Source organism: Balaenoptera acutorostrata, chromosome 21, assembly GCF_949987535.1.
Source record: "Balaenoptera acutorostrata chromosome 21, mBalAcu1.1, whole genome shotgun sequence".
In the NCBI taxonomy this organism is placed as follows: domain Eukaryota; kingdom Metazoa; phylum Chordata; class Mammalia; order Artiodactyla; family Balaenopteridae; genus Balaenoptera; species Balaenoptera acutorostrata.
This window is the reverse complement of record NC_080084.1, coordinates 27,820,158-27,839,941: the sequence shown is the minus strand read 5'-3', so window position 1 is coordinate 27,839,941 and position 19,784 is coordinate 27,820,158. Positions and strand designations below refer to the sequence as shown.

The 19,784-nt window shown below is 49.1% G+C and overlaps 1 long non-coding RNA gene across 1 annotated transcript in view; it reads right to left on the bottom strand.

Moving 5' to 3' along the window:
• Positions 1-16,979, bottom strand: part of LOC130706103 (uncharacterized) — a 39,904-nt gene extending 22,925 nt beyond the window's left edge. Inside the window, exons 1-2 of the long non-coding RNA XR_009006502.1 lie at positions 16,663-16,979; positions 16,125-16,349 (exon numbers count right to left, since the gene is read on the bottom strand). This is a non-coding gene — a long non-coding RNA (uncharacterized LOC130706103). The remainder of the gene's footprint in view (positions 1-16,124; positions 16,350-16,662) is intronic.
• Positions 16,980-19,784: the final 2,805 nt, after the last annotated feature.

Here is a 19,784-nt window from a genome sequence, read left to right as displayed (position 1 = left end):
TATGGGGAGATGTTGGTCAAAGGGCACAAACTTCCAATTAGAAGGAGAGTAAGTTCTGGGATCTATGGTAACTATGTGAGGAAATTATATGTTAATTAGCTTAACTGTAGTAATTTCACTATGTATGCATGTCTCAAATCATGTTGTACACCTCAAATATATACAACTTTTACCTAAAAATAAAATAAGAAAGCAGTGATAAGACGTGGAGATAAAACCTTCTAAAACACTGCCCGTCCGTCCAGTTTTAGGAGACCACATGCAACGACAGACAAGAAGGCTTGCCAAGCGGGGAGAGGGACGGGGCCCTGCTGCTTTTAGGCTGAACCTGGGACTGGCAGGCCACGTCGTGTGAGAGCCCAGGGTCGTGGTGCTGTCTTTAAACCCCTCCCAGCGCACGGTTGGGGGGAGACGCCCCCTTCGCGTGGGAGCTGCTCCCGCACAGGGTGTCCAGAGCAGGATCGGAGCTTCAGAGTGAAAACACAGAACCGCACGTTTCAAGGACATGGGACTGCTGACTCGATGTCACCGTCGTGTGAAGCAAGGTTGGGCAAGGACTGACGCTCATCCGATGCAACCTTCTTTTATCAGATGCGTGAACCAGAACAGGAAAAAAATAGGAAGAGGATGTTAAATTACTGTGTTAAGTTGAGGGTTAAGTTGAGGGTTTGAATGGTTAAGTGACATGTCTGAGTAAAAAAAAATTCTGATTAAAAAGTGATACATTCTTATCATTAAAATTTCAGAAAATACAGCAAAGTACAAAGAGGAAAATTCAAAAAACCTGTACCCATAATGCTAAGATATATGTAACTTAGAAATATATATAGTTGGTGTTTTGATGGATTCTTTTCTGATTTTTTCCTCTATGCAATATTCATGTACATATACAGAAAGCAACTACTCTCATTTGCAATAGCTAAAATATTTTACGTGGAGTCCCATATTCCCCTTTCACTTAAAAGTCCTTTACAGGGGGCTTCCCTGGTGGCGCAGTGGTTAAGGATCCGCCTGCCGATGCAGGGAACACGGGTTCGAGCCCTGGTCTGGGAAGATCCCACATGCCGCGGAGCAACTGGGCCCGTGGGCCACAACTACTGAGCCTGCGCTCTAGAGCCTGCGAGCCATAACTACTGAAGCCCGCGCACCTAGAGCCCGTGCTCCACAACAAGAGAAGCCACTGCAATGAGAAGCCCGCACACCACAACGAAGAGTAGCCCCTGCTCGCTGCAACTAGAGAAAGCCCACGCACAGCAATGAAGACCCAATGAAGCCAAAAATAAGTAAAATTAAAAAAAAAAAATTCTTTACAGGACTTCCCTGGCGATCCAGTGGTTAAGAATCCACCTTCCAATGCAGGGGACGTGGGTTCGATCCCTGGCCGGGGAACTAAGCTCCTACATGCCTTGGGGCAACTAAGCCCACGCGCCTCAACTAGAGAGCCGGCTCACCGCAACTAAGACCCAATGCAGCCAAAAATAAATAAATATTTTTTTAAAAAGTTCTTTACAAACATTTCACCATAGGTAAAAAAATTTCGGAACAATTTTAATGACTAATAATATTTCATTGCATTTATATTTAACCAGTTCATCATTTTGAACTCAGATACCTTCAATAATTTTTCTATGATAAGTAACACTGTTATGAACATCTTCAGATGTGAATATTTGTATTTCTAATTATTTTCTTAGCCTAGTTTCCTAAAAACTAAAATTTCTAGGTCAAAAAGTCAACACACATCTTGACTGACAAGTTGATCTACGCGAAGTGGCTATCCTCCCACTGCGTGGTATCTGCAATACCCTGTGGTCCACAGCTTCCACACGTGTCTAGGTTCTCCCGTGAAACTGCATCCTTGGTTTATTGGACATGCCTCCTCAAGCCTTTGAAACTACCTAGCAATTGCCTTAGTTTTCTAATCAGTTCTGATTTCTAGGATTACAGGGCTTTGGAGAGAAACACGGAGCTAGTTAGTCGTCCATGGCAATCAGAAAGGCTCCTTCACGTGGAGAAGAGCTGTGCTCCTCTGAGCCTTCTGAAATCTTTTGTCATTATAATGCCTTGGGCTCTGATTCCCTCCAGCTCAGGCTGATTTCCTGGGCACTGTTTACTACAGAGGATCCAGAGTCTGGGAAGATGCATTCCTGCCTACAGCATCCCCCAAGAGGCTAGAACCAGGAATCCGAAGGAGCCGGGGAAGGGTGCTCAGAGCCCTCATCACCTCCTTTTCACTGGATGCTGAGTCAGGAAAAGGGCAGTGGGCCCTGAGGACGTGCCCACCTGCCCTGTCCCAGCCTGGCTGCCTACCTAACTCTCCCCCAACTCCCTAACTTCCCTCCCACCATCTCTCCACTCACCCAGCCAGAGGTCCTTCCTGCTGACACTTCATGGTGACATGAGCACTTCAGATGTAGTGCCTACTTCTCACTCCCCGAGCCCAGATTTCCACCGACATCCGTCTCCATTTTGTTGTGTTTGTGGTCAGTTCCCTCCCCTCAGCAGTGCTGACTATACAATCTAGTTGGAAGGAACTGGTGCCCTTGCCCGTGTGGGATGCACCAAACCCTAAACATGCAACCAGAAACCATCTCTGCAGCAAATAAGCTCACTTCCATATTCTTTAAAACACTCTTGAACTTGGATTTTTAAAGTCTTTTTTCTCATCCCTCTGTAAGGACCTCTAATCTTTCTCTAGCACGAAATTTAATTATTTCCACTTGGGGTATCAGCCCTGGCTGCTTTGATTTTAAAGTAATCTCTCATTTGCCAAGGAGAATTCATTAGAGCAAACAGCTGTTTTCTCTCTGTCACATCCCATTAAAACGTGGCAAGAATCAGGCAGAGGGGCCACAGACCTGTGTTGAGGTCGCCAAGCAGCCACGCGGGCAGCCGAGCCCCTAGCCAGGAGGAGATCGTGAGACAGGAAATTGCCTTTTGAGAGGCAGAGTCAGAGATGTAGGCTATGTATTACTATGTACACAAACATGCATACATGTACACATACGCATGTGTGTGATCCAGCTCTCAGCAATATTGTAACCTGGCGGCAGAAGACAAATGCTGGCCTGGGAGTGGTCGCTGTTCTGGAAACTGCACCTTCCAGCAAGTTCAAGTTGAAGAGCCGGTCAGTCTGTGAGGCAAAAGCAGAAGAGGAGCAGCACCCTGGGGCCCGGGGTCCTCTGCCCGGCATGGGTGCAGGCAGGGGCTCGGCAAATGTTCTCCTGTGTCTGATACTGGGTGTTCTTCTCCCAGCCGTGGCTGGCCTGGAACGCTCTGACCACTGCTACGTGCGGACATGTCCCTGCCTGGGTTCTAGGACCACAGCCTTCGGAAAGCTTACAATGACCCTCGGCAGGAATTCCCCCTTCTCCTCCCTGCATAGCATCTGTCATCACTACATTGCCACTGAGTCGGTTCTTCTCTGACAGGGAGATTCATCAGGGAATGGCCAGGACATGGTATATTGCAATGGACTGAAGCCCAATTCAAAATGGCTTAGGATATGTAGCCCAAGGCCCAGGTGTGAGCATCAGGCATGGCTGGATCCAGGTGGTCATATTGGAAATTTGTCCCCATCTTTGGTCGCTCCTTCTGAGTAGGCTTCATTGCTGGCTTGGTTTCTCCATGTGGCAGCAACAACGACTCCCAAAGCTTGGGGCTTTCATGTGCTTTGCATCCAGTCATCAGAAAAAGAGGGGCTTTCCTTCAATAATCCCAGCAGATGTGGGTATAATAATGTATTGGTCTTGCTAGAGTCAGGTGCCCACCCTGAACCCATCTCCGCAGTCAGGGATGGAAGACCCTCCCAGGAGAGGCCTAGCTTGTGGGCCCCCCCCCAGAGACACAAGGTGGGGCAGCCCCACCCAGTCACACTCTCAAGAGTGTCACCCAAGTTACATGCCTTGGAGAGGAGTGAGTCCCCAAAGGAAAACAGGGTGCCCTTATGAAGAAGAGAAAGAGGGTGCTGGACAGACAAGCAGAGCAGGTGCCCCTACAGTTGTCAATTCTAATTAGGAAGCAGGGCGGGGGACCATCAGCCAGCTCACCAGAACAGCTGTGCTGGCTTTTACTAAAACATGACCCACTAAGAACCTGGCACTCATTAGCCCTGTGTGTGCCTCCCTCATCCTTCTTTCCTTGGACAAAGAAGCGCATATTTAGTCACCCCACTTTGTGCTAGCACTGTGACATGCAACACCCAGGCGTATCATAGCTGGTCCCTCTACTGAGGTGCTCACTACGTAATGTTGAAGGCAAAGATGTTAACAAAAACACCCAAAGTTATACACAAATATAATCAGTTCTACAGCAAAAGGCTGTGGAGCAACAACTCTGGTTCGGGGTGGAGTGGTTGAAGGTTTCAGAGCTGATAACATTTGAACTGGGCTTTGAAGTATGAATAGGAGCTCAACAGACAGTAATGAGACATTCAGACGTTGTATGCAGAGGGAAACAAAATCTGCGAGGGTGCAGAGTTGTAAGTGACTCTGTCACAGAAACAAAACCTTCTGCAAACAAGAATACTGTTAAGCATAGGCTTTGCTATTAGTGCAGAGCAATCTTTGTGAATAAGTTAAAAAATACTAAGTTAGAACATAGGAAGTGTTTGGCAGGGATGTGGGGAGAGGAGGGAGCTGAAGCTGGAAAAACAGGACCAGATGATGGATGATGTGAAGGAGTCTTGGCCTCATCCCACAGGAAGTGAGGAACCATACATGGGAATCAGCCCACAAACACAGGTTCCCGTGAAGCACTATTAAGGCAAAGTCACTCCCTCTCTTTGCAGCGTGTGCTGCATTTTCGGTGGGTATGCGGCTGGACTTTGGCACAGCGCCCAAAGCTTATGGCATTAAAAGCCACACTGACTTAGACGTAGCTGGTCTGTCAGGGAAGATGGACAGAAGCCAATTCCTCCGAACACAGTCCCTTTTCAGACACTTTACGCAGATTGAAAGTCCAGGAGCAGCAGGCTCTCCCTGCGGTGGGGACGGGGACCCCAGGTCACGTCCACGGTCCTGTAAAGTGGGCTGGCCGATGTGTCACACGGGGGCGAGCAGGACCCCCCTCTTCTACTCATGCCCAGGGCACACGTGGCTCACAGCGGCCAGAAACCAAGGACGGGCCTCCCTCGGCCAAGGTTGTCGAAGTGGGAGGATAGTTCTGCAAGCTGAAGGGTTGGTGCATTGTACCCAGGTGAGATGCCCGTCTCCTAGATGCTCATTCTGGGATATCAAGGTCCGTTTCCCCGTTGAATGCACGATACAGGGAGCCCACTGATCCAGCTGAAAACATAAGAACACCTCACTTTTCTAGAACACTTCCCTCGTGGGTGGTCTGGGTCTCAGACACAAACACCTTGGACCAAAGAAATGTTGAGGGCTGTGTGTGCTTTTCTGTTTCCTTTAAGCTTTAGGAAAAAAGGTATGAGGTGGTTGATTGCACCAAAACTACAGGTTATTTCTGGCACTCATTCTGAATGCCACCTGACACGGCCGATTTGGGGATGGTACACTTTCCTCTGAAGGCCTCTTCGGTCTGGGTGCACAACCACGCAGCCCTGTGCTAGCAAAGTGCCCAGCACGTGGGGCGCCCGCCCCTATGGCACAGCCCCTGCGGCCGCATCTGGACCGACCAGAGAGGCACAGAGACCCATCTGAGAAAAACAAGCCACAGACGATGGTTCCCACAACAGATCAAACGAGGAGTGAACCAGACAGGAAGCCCCGAGTGAAGGTGGGGCCTGCCCATTACCATGAGAGTCTCCACGCACATCCAGGCGGCCTTTCGTACCTGGGGCTTGTTTTTTCCTTTCCCTCCTTGAGTCAACTCATCAATGTGCAAATGTGCTGGTCTTCATCTAAAAGCAAAACAAGCATCAAGCAGAACCCCGTCTGACAAGCACACGTCAGCCTCCGGATTCCACTTCACTTCTCTGTCCTCCGTTATTGCATGGCTCCCCCCGCCCCTGCTCTGCTGACCAGGCTTCCAGCCCAGGGGTGGTGGCGGCGCCTCTGAAATGCTCTTGACAAAGTCCCTGTCATCTTCCTGTTGGCAGATGTCATCCTCATCTGCCTGGTCCTTGCAACAGTATTTGGACACTTTTGCTGACCTTCCAGAAACCAGGTTTTGAAGTGATTTTTCTGGGAACTTGCAGTTTTCCTGCTGTGCCCTTGGCCACCTGGCTGGATCCTCTTCTCTTCCTGGAAATAATGGAAATCCTTTCGTCTGTCTCCGTACTCAGGGGGTCGCACCCTATCCCAAGAGTTTAAGCACGACCACAATGCTGACAGGTTCCCACATTTAGATGCTCAGCCCTGCTCTCTGGGCTCACATACCCAACCTCTGCCTGGACATCTCACCTGGATCTCCGGCTGGCAGCTCAGACGGAAAGGTTCATCGCAGGACCCCTGCCTGCCCTGCCCTGCTCTGCTCAGCGTGGCAGAGACCAGCACTGGCTCAGGCCCCAGGCTCAGGAACTTTCTATAAACCCGGTCTCCTTACATCGCAAGCCCAGTCCATCAGCAAGTCCCGAGTCTGGCCAATTCCCAGGGTCCGAGCCTCCATGTGCCTCTGGGAGCCTGGAGCCTCGTTCCCTGCACCTGGCCCCGCACAGCAGCCGGCGTTCACCCTCCAGTAACCCACGTGGCCAAGCTCAGAGCCCCCGCTGTGCCCAACAGGCCCAACTCCGTCCTTCCTGCCTTCTCCTGGCGCCATTTGCCCAGTCGTCAGCCTTTCCCCCCGGGACAAATATTCCGAGCTGGCTGCACGCTCTTCTCCAGGCTCACTGCAGTCGTCCACTCGAAGGCCGTGGATACTGGAGTTCTGGTGACCCTGAGCCCACCCTGTTACTTCGTCCCCTTGCCCTCCTGGGAGTCCTCACAGCCTGAGGGGCCACGTGTCTGAGCCGACTCCGCCTTCTGACCAAAGGAGCTGCAGGTGCCGTGAGCTCGGGGCCTCGGCTGGTGCCGACTTCTCGCCCTTCATCCAGGCATCTGAGGCAGCAGTGGGTGCTAAGGACATTCTGTGCGTGAATTATGGTAAATTGAAGCTGGGATGGGTTGAGTAATGTGAGCAGTTTTAGTAAGTGGTCTGATGACAAAGCAGTGTAGAAGCTGTGCGCACATCGGGCAGGTAACCTTGTAGTGACCTTGAGGCACAGGCCCTATTTTAATTGTTGGCGAGAAAGAGGTTGGCATTCATGTTGGAGCAGCAAAAACAGATGCGCAGAGGCAGAAATAGACAAAATGTGTTGATGGAATTTAAAAGAGAGGAGTTTTATAGCATCAGAGAAGTTGGAAGAGAAATTGTGCAAAGTAAGTTGACACTAATAAATGGAGGGCACCCAGCAATGGGCCACAGAGCCTGGGCTGCAGGCGACGCGGCAGAGGCTGTGAAGGCAGACGGGTGATGAGGTCCTAGGACTCACCATGTGTCCAGTCCATAGGCATAGAGGGGATTCAAAAGAAACAATGGGTCTGCTCTATAAAATCTGTTGATTGGGAAAAAGAAAAAAACCCACGTTTTTGTGTCCATTAGCAAGAAAATATACTTCATTTCACATTTTAAATTGAAATGTGTGACATTTACCTTCTTTCTCTATAAAAAAAAAAAATCTGCTTTCAAAAAAGTGAACATCATATAACAAGAAATGAGAAATTCTTACTGACTCAACATTCAATCAGCCTGGATCATTAGACCATAGATTACACGTCACCAAAAATCCTTCTAAACCAGCATTTGACACAAGAATTGAAATGCAGCATTGAACCAGTTTGAACAAATCTGGAGCAGTGGTGTCTGTGCTTTATATATATATAGATAGATAGATAGATAGATATAGATATAGATATTTATAATTTAAATAGCTATATCTATATATATTTCTACTTGTCAAGAGATGACCAGTTAAAGAAAGAGAACATTTTATTCAATACTCCAGGTCCGTCATGGACAGACTTTACAGAAAGCCTCCTTCTGCATGAGGTTAAAATAACTGCACTCTTATTTCTTTACACTAAGGAGCCTCTCACTGTTAACCAAAGTCAGAATACTTGAAGCTTAACGTGTTGTGTCTCCTTATGGAAACTCCTTCTGCAGATGTTTGTGGAGTTTTTGTATCAATGTTTCAGAGGTAAAACCACTTGCCATATGAACACATATGTGTTACTTCTTCCATTTGCCAGAAAACTTTAACCAAAATCACCTTTTTTTCCCTCTATGAATTTTAGAAATTATATCAAAATTCATCAAGATGGCAGATAAGCATATGAAAAGATGCTCCTCGTCGTATGTCATTAGGGAAATAAAAATTAAAACAATGAGATCCCACCACACACATATTAGAATGGCCAAAATCCAGAGCACTAACACCAAATGCTGACAAGGACGTGGAGCAACAGGAACTCTCATCACTGCTGGTGGGAACGCAAAAGGGTACAGACACCTTGGAAGACAGTCTGGTGATTACTTATAAAACTAAACATACCCTTACCACGTGATCCGGCAATCATGCTCCTTGGTATTTACTCAAAGGGATTGAAAACTTATGTCCACACAAATGTCTACAGCAGCTTTATCCATAACTGCCAAAACCTGGAAGCAACCGAGATGTCCTTCAGCAGGTGAGTGGATAAATAAACTTGGTCCATCCAGACAGTGGGATATTAGAATGTCAAGTCCCAACAATCCCTGAGGCGATGCAAAAAGGGCAGCTGAGGAAAAAATCCTGCAGTCCTGGAAGGAAGCGCTTTGTTCAAGGGACAATCTTTCCAAGCCGCTCTGTTTCTAGGGGCGTCTACACTCTGCCCTTCTGAATGGGGCAGAGTATCAGGAATTTTCCAATTTTCTTTGCCCAATAATCTCCAGCCCATCTCCAGAATTCACAGTGGAAAACAGTCTGCAGAGTTGCCTCCGTGGGTTCAATTCTTGGGGTCAAACCCAACATAAGACCCAATTTCTAATCAGCCCAGCCCAGAAGCTGGCGGCTTCCTGCTAAGGGCAGCCCACAGGCTGGTTCTTCTGTTCCCTCGGCCACTGTCCACCGCCAGGGAGCTGGGTCATGTCTCTTGTAGAACAACAAACCAGCCAAGGGCTACCTGTGAATCTCTACGAGCGGGAGATTCTGGAACGTTAAAGTTAATGCATCATTGCGCGGATGGTCTGGGGTCGTGGGGGTGGATTTACCCGATAGACCAACATTTTCTTTTTTTTTAATTAATTAATTTATTTATTTTGGCTGCATCGGGTCTTCGTTGCTGCGTGCGGGCTTTCTCTAGTTGCGGTGAGCGGGGCCCACTCTTTGTTGTGGTGTGTGGGCTTCTCATTGCGGTGGCTTCTCTTGTTGCAGAACGGGCTCTAGGCGCGCGGGCTTCAGTAATTGCGGCACGTGGGCTCAGTAGTTCTGGCTCACGGGCTCTAGAGTGCAGGCTCAGTAGTTGTGGTGCACAGGCTTAGTTGCTCTGCGGCTAGAGCGGAGCAACTAAGCCTGTGCACCACAACTACTGAGCCTGCGTGTGGAATCTTCCCGGACCAGGGCTCGAACCCGTGTCCCCTGCACTGGCAGGTGGATTCTTAACCACTGTGCCACCAGGGAAGCCCCAGACCAACATTTTCTGTAAAACTTTTCGACAAGTGGAAGACAGTGTGGTTGAAACGTAACAAGCAGGATTACCGAGAAATGACCCCAGGGGCAACTTCCATTCTGAGGGCCATGGCGCTCAGACCACCCCTCAGCAGGAGGACCCCAGGAACCAGGTGCTGGGAGCTGCTGGCCCCACGTGCTGAGCAGGAGCTTGCCACCCAGAGCCCTCTCCTGCACACTCACCCCATGGGAGGGGCTCAGAGGGACGCTCACCCCTCGCAGAGCGGCCCCAGCAAGCCACGGCCCCACCAGGACCGGGCGCCCTGCCTCTTCTGCCGCGCCCCCCCGTCCCCCCGCTGGCTAAGTCTGCCCCCACCTGAGTGTGAACCCATCTCAGCTGCCAGCGCTTCGATGGAAACAGTGGTTTCATTCTCTGTCTCTCAGTGATGGATCTTCCAAATAATGTCACACTCGGGTCCTGGGCCCTAGACTCAGAACTCACTGGAGGAGTGCGAGTGGCCAACGCAGGGGTGCGGGCTCGGGGGCAGCTGGCATGTGCTGACCCCTGGGCTCCTTTTCCCCACCCTCCTCCTGCACCAGAGCCCCCGCCGTGGCCAGAAGCTCCACACCTCCTTCCTCTGCCCAGGCCCTTTCTTCAGGTCTGAATTTCACCCATAAACTCCCTGCTGGTGGCTGAGGAGAAGGCAGGAGGGTCAGAGTCAGAGGAAGAAGATGTGAGAAGAAGCTGCCCGGAGGCCTTGAAGGTGGAGGAGGGGGCAGGAGCCTCGAGGAGCTGGAAGAAGACAGGGAAGAAGTTCCCCCAGGAGCCGCCAGAAGGAACTGCCTGTGCATTCACTTCAGGCTTCTGTCTCTACAACTGTAAGATCATAAATATGTGCTGTTTTAAGCCAGTGAATTTTTGGAAATGTTCTACAGCAGCAATGGGAACCTAATTCATCACCACTTCCTTGTTTTCACTCTCCAGTTTTCTTACTGGCTTCATGGTGTGTGGTGATCAGAACTGCATATACTGCTCTGTGAGAGGGTAGGGGAATATCGGCCAGATTTGCTTGGCGGCCAGGAAAATTATTTCGTAACCTCAAGAGAAGAGTACAGACCAGAACCGTTGGAGACAGCCTTCTAGAGAATCCTGGGTACCAGGAAGCACACTGACTTTGAATTTTAGTGAATGATTATATTGTCCACAATAACAGTGATGTATTGTATTCTTTTCTACAATTGACCCTGTTCTAAGTCTCATTAGAAAGTTGAAGGTCCATTTAAGGAGGAGTCTGGGAAGATGGTGGCAATTTATAGTGTTTTAGTATTTTCCCCCAATTCTCCCAGAAATAGACACACTAGATTTGAAAGCAAAACTAAGAACCCAATACCCACTCAATACCCAAGGATTCCACAGTTCTGGAACAGTCTGAACCCTATAAACTCAAAACTAACAGAGCTCCCCCAGCACCCGGATTCCTTCCCTCAGGAGAAACTCCTGAGAACTGAATCTGACCACGTTGAGCAGGACGCACGGAGGGGCAGAGGAGACGACACCTCGCAGGTGGTCGGGGAGGGGAGACAAGCGGGTTGAGTTCTGAACTGCCCAGGCTAAACTGCTCATCGCTTTGTGAAAACAACAAAAGTGGAAGCACCAGGGCTTCGAAGTTAAAAAGCTATGCCAGCCCATCGCTATCTCCTGGAGATTCAGGAAAAGTCTTTGTTTTGTTTTATTTTTAAAAATAAGCAGCATGAACAATCACAGGAAAATCTACACAAGCATTGTCAATTCCCTGCCAACAATAAAGGCGTGCCAGGAAAATACAGGCCTTCCTGCATATTGAAACACACCCATAGTAGCAATAACTATAACAATAACAGAAGGAAACCACTAAGTTAAAAGCGGGAGCGGGCATGGGCATTGTTATTCTGAGACTAACGTTTTTATGTTGAGGTCAGATTGAGTCATTACTTTGATATCATTAAGAATCAAAATAGTGTGAGTGAAAGGAGACGGTCACACAATGGATGAGGTTAAGTAAAAACACTGTATTCCTAAATTTGAATGGGAATTATGGATATGAAATGACTAGCTTTGTACAGAAAAGGACTGAAAACAATGACCAAACCCGATCAATAGTCACCCCCAGTGAGTAGATTTCTCATCCATCCGTGGCTTCTGGGATAAATGGAAGATTTCATGTCTGAGTCGGGAAATGCACCATCTAAAACATCATGTCCACCAGAAAACAAGAAAGCCACCAAAGGTCTCCAGGTCCACGTCAAAAGGATTCACTGAAGAGGCCCCACCGACTGAAGATGTGAGAATTACCACACTGAAACACGTCTAATGTTTAAATCCACAAGTTAACAAAGACATTAAAACAAAAAGCGCAAAATCTAAATTGAACCTCAAGGTACAAGTAGTTGATGAGGGAAAGCGTTTTTTGTTTTTTTAAAATAGAAGCTTGGAATTAAAATGTCACTGTTTCACAACTCAGAATACCTGAGTAAATCTAGGCAACCGTTTTCAAAGGCTGCTAACATCACCAAGAGAGACAGCCAGGCACCGGGGTTCCCGTGATGGGATCTGCCGTGGTGACCAGAGGCCTCCAGCCGGCCCCAGAACACTCACCCTTCCACAGCCCTGCATTCTCCCGGCTAAAGGAGGCCACAGATTAACAGATACCACGCTGGGTGTTTTGTTTTGCTAAGCAATTATTGTCAACTTTTTGCTTAATGATAGAAACGCAATTACCTCCCATCTTTCAGAGGTCCTTAGGGTGGATGCAACAGTACCATATCTGGAATTGCCCCAACGCCCCTGGGGGAGAGGGGTAGGAAGGGCAAAGATGGAACCAGATCGCCCAGCTGTGTAACTTATTCTCTCTACTGGCAAATTTCCACAATAAGAAAGAAAACAAGACAAACACGCACAAAGCCACACATACTCATTTAGATGAGAACCTGAATGGATTTGGTCCTACAGGGCTTGTGGAGCCACTGCGGGTGGAAATTAGAACCGGGAGACGTTCTTGTTCTACGGCATCTCCTGAGCAGTTCTGCAGCATTAAGAGCATTTTAAGTTGTACCCAAATTCTCACCAAAAAGAGATCTCCCTGATCCATTCCTACGCAAGGAGCTGTGATGTCAGCTTTGTTGATTTAAATTTTAAGCCAAGGGTAGATGGGGGTGAGCAGGGGCCGGGAGGTGGGGGAGGTGGGGGAGGTGAGGAGGAGCTGGTGACAGGGACAAAGCTGCAGGGACGCAGGGTGAGCAGTCCCGAGACTACTGTCCAGCACGGTGACTGCAGGTGATAACGCTGGGTCGGGTCCTGGAAATTCGCTCAGGGAGTAGATCTCAGGTGCTCTGACCACACACAGTGGTCACTACGTGAGCCGGACGTGCTAACTAGCTTGACTGTAGTAACCGTTTCACTGTGTGTACATGTTTCAAACCAGCATGCTGGGCACTCTAAAAATTTTAAATTCTTATTTAAATTTAAAAAATTTAAGTGCTAAAGAGCTGTGAAAGTGCACTTCTGCTAAATGCCGCCTTCCCGTTGCTTCTGGTGTGAGTGCCGCCCTTGAAGGCCACGGCTGTTCCTCGTTCGCCTCTGCAGTCCTAGAAGTAGGTGGTACCGTAACCAAATTGGAGTCGAGATGCACGGGTCACGCGGCCCTGGGAGCAGGTGCCCCAGAGAGCTGCCCTAACGTTCCTGCCCAGGCCTTCCTCTTCCCTCTGAGCTTCACGTTTACCCCAAGGGAGGGCTAAATCCCTGGGGGTCTTGCAGACCAGGGGCAGGTGGGGAGCAAGGCTGAGAGCCTCGCACCCTCCTCACAGCCCCACCTGCTCCTGGTACGTGCACTGCAGGCCTCTGCCCACATCGGCCCCTGGAGCCCGGCAAGGAGGGGAAGGGTGGCAGGCGCCGTGCTCCTCCCACAAAGCTGGTCCCACTTGCCTCTCTGCAACTTCCTTTTTCTCTTTCCCAAATCTCCAGTCCCGGAGTGTGTACCGTGGTTAGTGGGCACCTGTGCTGTCTGCCAGGGCCTCCTGACGGGGCTCCTCAGCTGCCCGCCACTCGACACCCTCCAATGTGAAGACAGGCTGGTCCTCTGGGGGTGGATCAGGTGGTCACGTCCATGCTCAAAAAACTCCAAACTTGTTCTCAGCCTGTGAGGCTCTGCAAATCCAACCCTGCCTTTTCTCTCCAAACTCAAGTCCCGAGCCGGCCCCTTGATCTCATGGCTCCAGCCCCTGTGGGCTTCTCTCTGAGCTGCAAGGGGAGAGGCCCATTCCCCTCGTAGGACCCTCACTCTCACCGTCCCGCATGCCGATCTTCACATCTGTCTGTGCGGCTGTGATTCAGATCTGGTGAACTGACGTGGCTTCCAGGGGACCTTTATCCCACTGACTTGATCACAGACCTAACACTCTGTGTTTTCGTGACTGTGTTTTAGCGAGGCCTCTTTCTCCCCGGCTGGTGCACACTATCCTGGAACAGCCCCGTCTTGCTGGTCCTGCCCACCCTCCACCTCTGGGTCCTGCCGCAGTGCTGGGCCCGGAGTGAGTGCTCAGTGAAGGAATTTCTGCCCCTGCTGTCTCCCCAGAGCAAGTTTTGTCAGTCCCCCTCCCAATGCGTTTTTCCATTTTCTTGGAAGGAAAAGGGTGCAGATCCTCCCTAAGCCAAGGTCAGCTCCCTTGCAGGGACTTCCTGCAGATGCTGCCGTTGGAGGTGCACCTGGGGCCAGGCACCTTCCCTGAGCGCTGGGTCCTCTGTCTGGAAGGGGCAGGGTGGGCCGTGGGGGACGAAGTCAGACCAGAGATGAGGCCCCATGGCTCTGAGGAGCAGATGCCCAGGTTCCCGGGGGTCATTTCATTCCCATCTCCCCCCCCACCGCGACCCTGCTGCCCCCTCAGGAATCATGAGCGGTCCCGACTCCTGTCTCTCCTAGATCCTTGGACGCTGGACCCCAAGGGAGCCTCACTCGGGAACGTTTTTGTTGTTGATGGGTTTCCGTTTGTCGACCAGGCTCAGCAGCTGCAGGAATCAAGCTCTCCTCCTACAGAAACACCAAACCCCCAAAGGGGCCTTCAGTTACCCCTTCCAGTCGCTCCAAGTTAATTTAAAAAAGTGCTCACTGGTTCAGGTGTCTGCTATTTGCTTTGACAAGAGCTGGCTGTCTCTCTAGGAAGAGGCAGCTATGGACCAGCTCCCTGGCATGGCCAGCTGCGTCTCAGCTCAGATTGGGACCAAGGCCACTGGCAGAAACTTTGTTCTCCTGACCTTGAGAGGATGACAGTCAGGAGCCCCTTTGGACTGAATAATCCTATAAAGTGCTCAGTGGCCTGGAAAAAATGATTTTTTTCAGCTTTAATCTGTTATGATATGTTATTTGAAAATGTAATCTGCCGTGCAAACAAGCAGCACACTGGCCTCCTTTGCTGGCCTGACGTCCCCGTCTGGGCCGACAGTGTCTCTTCAAAGCCGTCCTCTGGTCGCGTCTGCAGGCTGTGAACTACGTGCATATTGGGGAACCTCGAGCCGGCGTGAGAAGTGAATTCAGTCCCTAGTAGCCGGGGGCCTTGTCTCTGGGACCCTGGCTAACAGACAGGAAGCACCAGGCTCTGCAAGGGGACTGAACACAGACGTCCACGTCCTCCAGGGACTGAGTACACCTAAACCCTCTAATCCTTTCTGAGAACCTGTCTCGCTTGTTTGGATTACACCAGTCCAAGAGGGGCTTTGGGGTCATGCACCTAACTGGACCTGGGAGGAGCTGGGGGCTCCCACGGCCGCCCCATGCCCCCTCTTCTCTGCCCAGCAGGGGCCTGCTCTCAGCCCCTGGTCACAGGCCCAGCCATGGGGAGGGAGTGTAAGGACGAACCCCTGGACACATGCTCTGGGGAACGCCAGGCACAGCCCAAGGGGACGTGTCTGATCGAGGGACCCCCACCGCATCTTCAGGATCCAGTCCCTGGGCTCCGTGGGGCAGAGTAAAGGGATTTCAGGGTTGTGGAAGGAACATGGGTTTGGGTGAAAGAGGGTCTGGGTTTGATCCTGTCTCTGTCACTCAGGGCCTTTGGGAAGACATACTCAGTTCCCACACAGGGGTGCAGGACGATGTTGGCTTCCTCCCTCGGACAAGGAGGTGAGGGTACACCCAGCCTGGCTGGGCAGCAGCTGCTCACATTGGCGCTTCCACCCTCTGCCTTATTTGTGCATTATACACTGATCTCTGCTGTGGAGGAAAGGCCCTCCTCCCTCCTGGGAGGGCATCGGGCGCGGCACTCGTGCCAGAGGTGGGGTGCTGGGACCCTGCCTCACGGCCTGCCCCACCATCTGCAGGAAGCACTGTGGTGCCCAGTCACATACGGACACACAGCAGGAGCGACGGCACCCACCCCCGCAAGCTCCCTTCCCACCACACGGGGCTCCGCCCCACACCCTGCCCCGCAAACAAGACACCAGGCCGGTCTGTCCTCAGGAGCAAGGATGGTCCGTGCCCGAAGGAGCAGGAAGAGGCGGCAGCAAGCTTACCTGCAGCATGGACAGATGGGGTTACTCCAAGCCCTTGGGGACTTTGGCAAAGTCGTGTTGGAGAGGAGCTACTGCCATCTGGTGGATGATGCTGGAGATGCTGCCCAAGGTCCCGCGGGCAGGACACCCCACATGGAGGACTCTCTGCTCCCAAAGCAGGAACTGACTCGGCTCTGGACCCACGCTGTCCAACAGAATCACGTGCAATGTTAAGTGTGCTGGTAGCTACAAGAAAAAGTAAAAGAAATTAATTTTCATAACATTTTATTTAACCCAATAGATCCAAAATACGATTCTTTAACCATGTACTCAATCTAAACATTACTAGTGAGGTATTTTACACTTTTCTACCCCCCAGCACGTCTGGGTTCCAGTGTGAATTTCACACCGACTGCACCTCTTGGTGCAGACAGGCCGATTTCCAGGCCCAGGAGCCTCTGTCGTTTGGGGACAGTGGTGGCCTGCTGGAGTCTGGTGTCCCCTTTCTAAAAAGTGGAAGAGTCTCAACTACCCTCTAAATTCAGCCTCCAGTACTTACTGGCTGGTATTGTTCCCACCAGGGTCAAAGGTTTTCTAAGACAGGGTTTTGCACTTTATTTGTATCTGTGAAGCTCCTCAGCCACGGGGCAGAGTAGATGCTCAACTTCTGAGTCCGAGTCCCTTCGGCTGCTGAAGTACTGCAGATGGGCGTGAAACCAGACGTCTGTTCCTCAAGGTTGGAGGCTGGAGTCCAAGGTCAAGGTGCCGGGGACCTGGGGTCAGGTGAGGACCCGCTTGCTGGTCTGCAGATCCTGTTTTCCCTGAGTCCCCATGAGCACCGAGAAGCTGTTTAAAGCTTCGAGGATGCTGTAGTCACAGGCCTCAGGGGCTGGGGGAGGGAGCAGACCTGTGAGCCTGGGCAGGAGGGCCAAGTCCACTGCCCTAACCTTGATATGTGTTGACCCCAGTCAAGGCAGTGAAGAAGGGACATCCTGCACCAGATCCTCGGTCTTTAGTCTGCCTGGGGGTGGGGGGAGAGCTCTCTCTCTCTCTCTCTCTGCCTCTTGACCTACCTACCATAAGGGACTTGGGTAGTCACCCAAAAAAACAGAATAAAGCAGACTGAATTGTAATTAAGATGAAGGAAGAAAAAAAGGTGGGCACTAATTAACCAAGGAAAGGAATGACACTTCAATGGAGACGATGACACAGATGAATGAGTTTGTTGCGAATTTGGTTCCCACCTTCCTAGAATGATCTGCCAAAAGGGAGGCATCCTCAGCCATGGTTTCATCAACATCCAGGAGGTAAAACTAACCATTATCCAGGGAATTTGCTGCTCTTCCTGGTATGAAGTCAGTGGGAGGGGATTTCTCCTGGGAGGTCTATGAAGGTCACTGTCTCCAACTTTCTGTCCTTGGATGACGTGAGAGAACTCACCCTGGAGGAAGATCATATGGATGCCATCTGTGCGGGGTCGCCTCTGTCAAAGCTCTCACTCTGGATGACATGAGTGCCCGAATTATAAATGTGACGAGTGTGGAAGAGTCTTCACCACAGCTCTAACCTAACACACCAGAGAGCGCACATGGGGTGAAAATCTACGTCTCTGTAACCCGTAAGTTATCTTTTTTTTAAATTTTATTTTACTTATTTATTTTTGGCTGCGTTGGGTCTTCGTTGCTCTGCGCGGGCTTTCTCTAGTTGAGGCGAGCGGGGGCTACTCTTTTGTTGCGGTGCGCGGGCTTCTCACTGCAGTGGCTTCTCTTGTTGCGGAGCACGGGCTCTAGGCACGTGGGCTGCAGTAGTTGTGGCACACGGGCTCAGTAGTTGTAGCGCACGGGCTTAGTTGCTCCGCGGCATGTGGGATCTTCCTGGACCAGGGCTCGAATCCGTGTCCCCTGCATTGGCAGGCAGATTCTTAACCACTGCGCCACCAGGGAAGCCCCCGTAAGTTATCCTTAAACAACACGAGTGACCTCCATTTGGAAGGAAACCTCTCTCTGTTCCCACTGCAGCAGGGACTTCATCTAAGCTTCAGCGTTAGTGTGCACAAGAAAATTCAGGGTAGGAAGAACTATAAAAACAGGAAAATCTTTAGAAAAGTAGACTGGTCTTTACCGGAGAAGCAAGTTGGAAGTGAAATAACACATAACTCATGCTGGAGAAGTTACTAAATGAAAGAAATGTAAAAAGCCCTTTACTTATAGAATATGTGAGACTGCACACTGTATAAAACACTCAGTGTAATGAATTAAGGAAAGCCTTCAGTGATTTCCAACCCCTTAGGTAATATTAAAGTTCCCATACTGAGGAGATACCAATCCTAAAATCAAAGTGAAAAAGCCTTCAGCGGAAATTCATGTTAGAAGTCTCAGAGCTGGAAAAACCTCTTAACATAAATGTTTTACAACACAATTCATCCATAAAGTCAAACTTCTGCCTAATGACTTATTGTTGAAGATAAAATAAAATAAAATGTAGGAACATGGAACAATTTGGGAACGTTGAGTGCAGAATTTTGTGAAAATTATTATATTACATTTTAAAATGTAATATATAAATATATAGATTAAAAGTTGCAGCTGAAAAGCTATTATGCTGGTCACTTTCTAGTTTTTTTACGTAGCTCTAAATATAATTAAGATGACTGAGGTCAGTCAGAAAATAAATTTCTGTGTTAAGGGAAATATGTAGAATATGAGTGTTAACTATACTCTGCATAGCTATAGTCCAGCTTTCTTTGCTTATTTTTTTTTTCTTTGCTTATTTTTAACAAATGTATCTTTCTCCATCCTTTTACTTCTAATATATCTGTATCTTTGTATTTAATGTGGGTTTCTTTTACATAAAGTATAGTTCAGTCTTTTTTTTTTTTTTTTTAATCCCCTCTGACAGTCTTTTTTTTTGGCTGTGCCCCACAGGCTTGTGGGATCTTAGCTCCCTGACCAGGGATTGCACCAGGCCCTCGGCAGTGAGGGCGCACAGTCCTAACCACTGGACTGCCAGGGAACTCCTAGTCTTTCTTTTAATTGATGTATTTAAACATCTGATGTTTAAAGTGGTTACTGTTACTACTGGATTGGTATCTATCATATTTGTAACTGTTTTCTATTCATTGCCCTTGTCCTTTATTATTTTTTTTGTCTTCCAATTTTTTCTCCCTTACCTGGTTTTAACTGAGCATTTTATATAATTTATATAATGCCATTCTTTGTTCTTACTGTATCAATTAATCAATCATACTTCTAGAAAATGTTTTAGTCACTGTCCTTGAGTTTGCAATATGCATTTACAACTAATCTAAGTCTACTTTAAAGTGACACCATGCCACTTGCAAGTACCTTACTACAGAATACAGGCTTCCCTGCTATCCACTTTCTTACATGTTAGCAATGAACAACTGGAATTTGAAATAAATTATTTATATTAGCACCCAAAAAATGAAATCCTTAGGCATAAATCTAATAAAAGATATATAAAACTTATATGAAGAAAAGTACAAAACTCAGTGAAATCAATAAATATGTAAATAAAAGTAAAGCTAGTCCATGTACATGGTTAGGAAGACACAATTCTGTCAAGATGTCAGATCTTCCTGATTTTGACCTGCACATTCAATAGAATGCCAGTCAAAATCCCAGCAAATTATTTTGGGGGTATCAACAAATTGATTTTAAA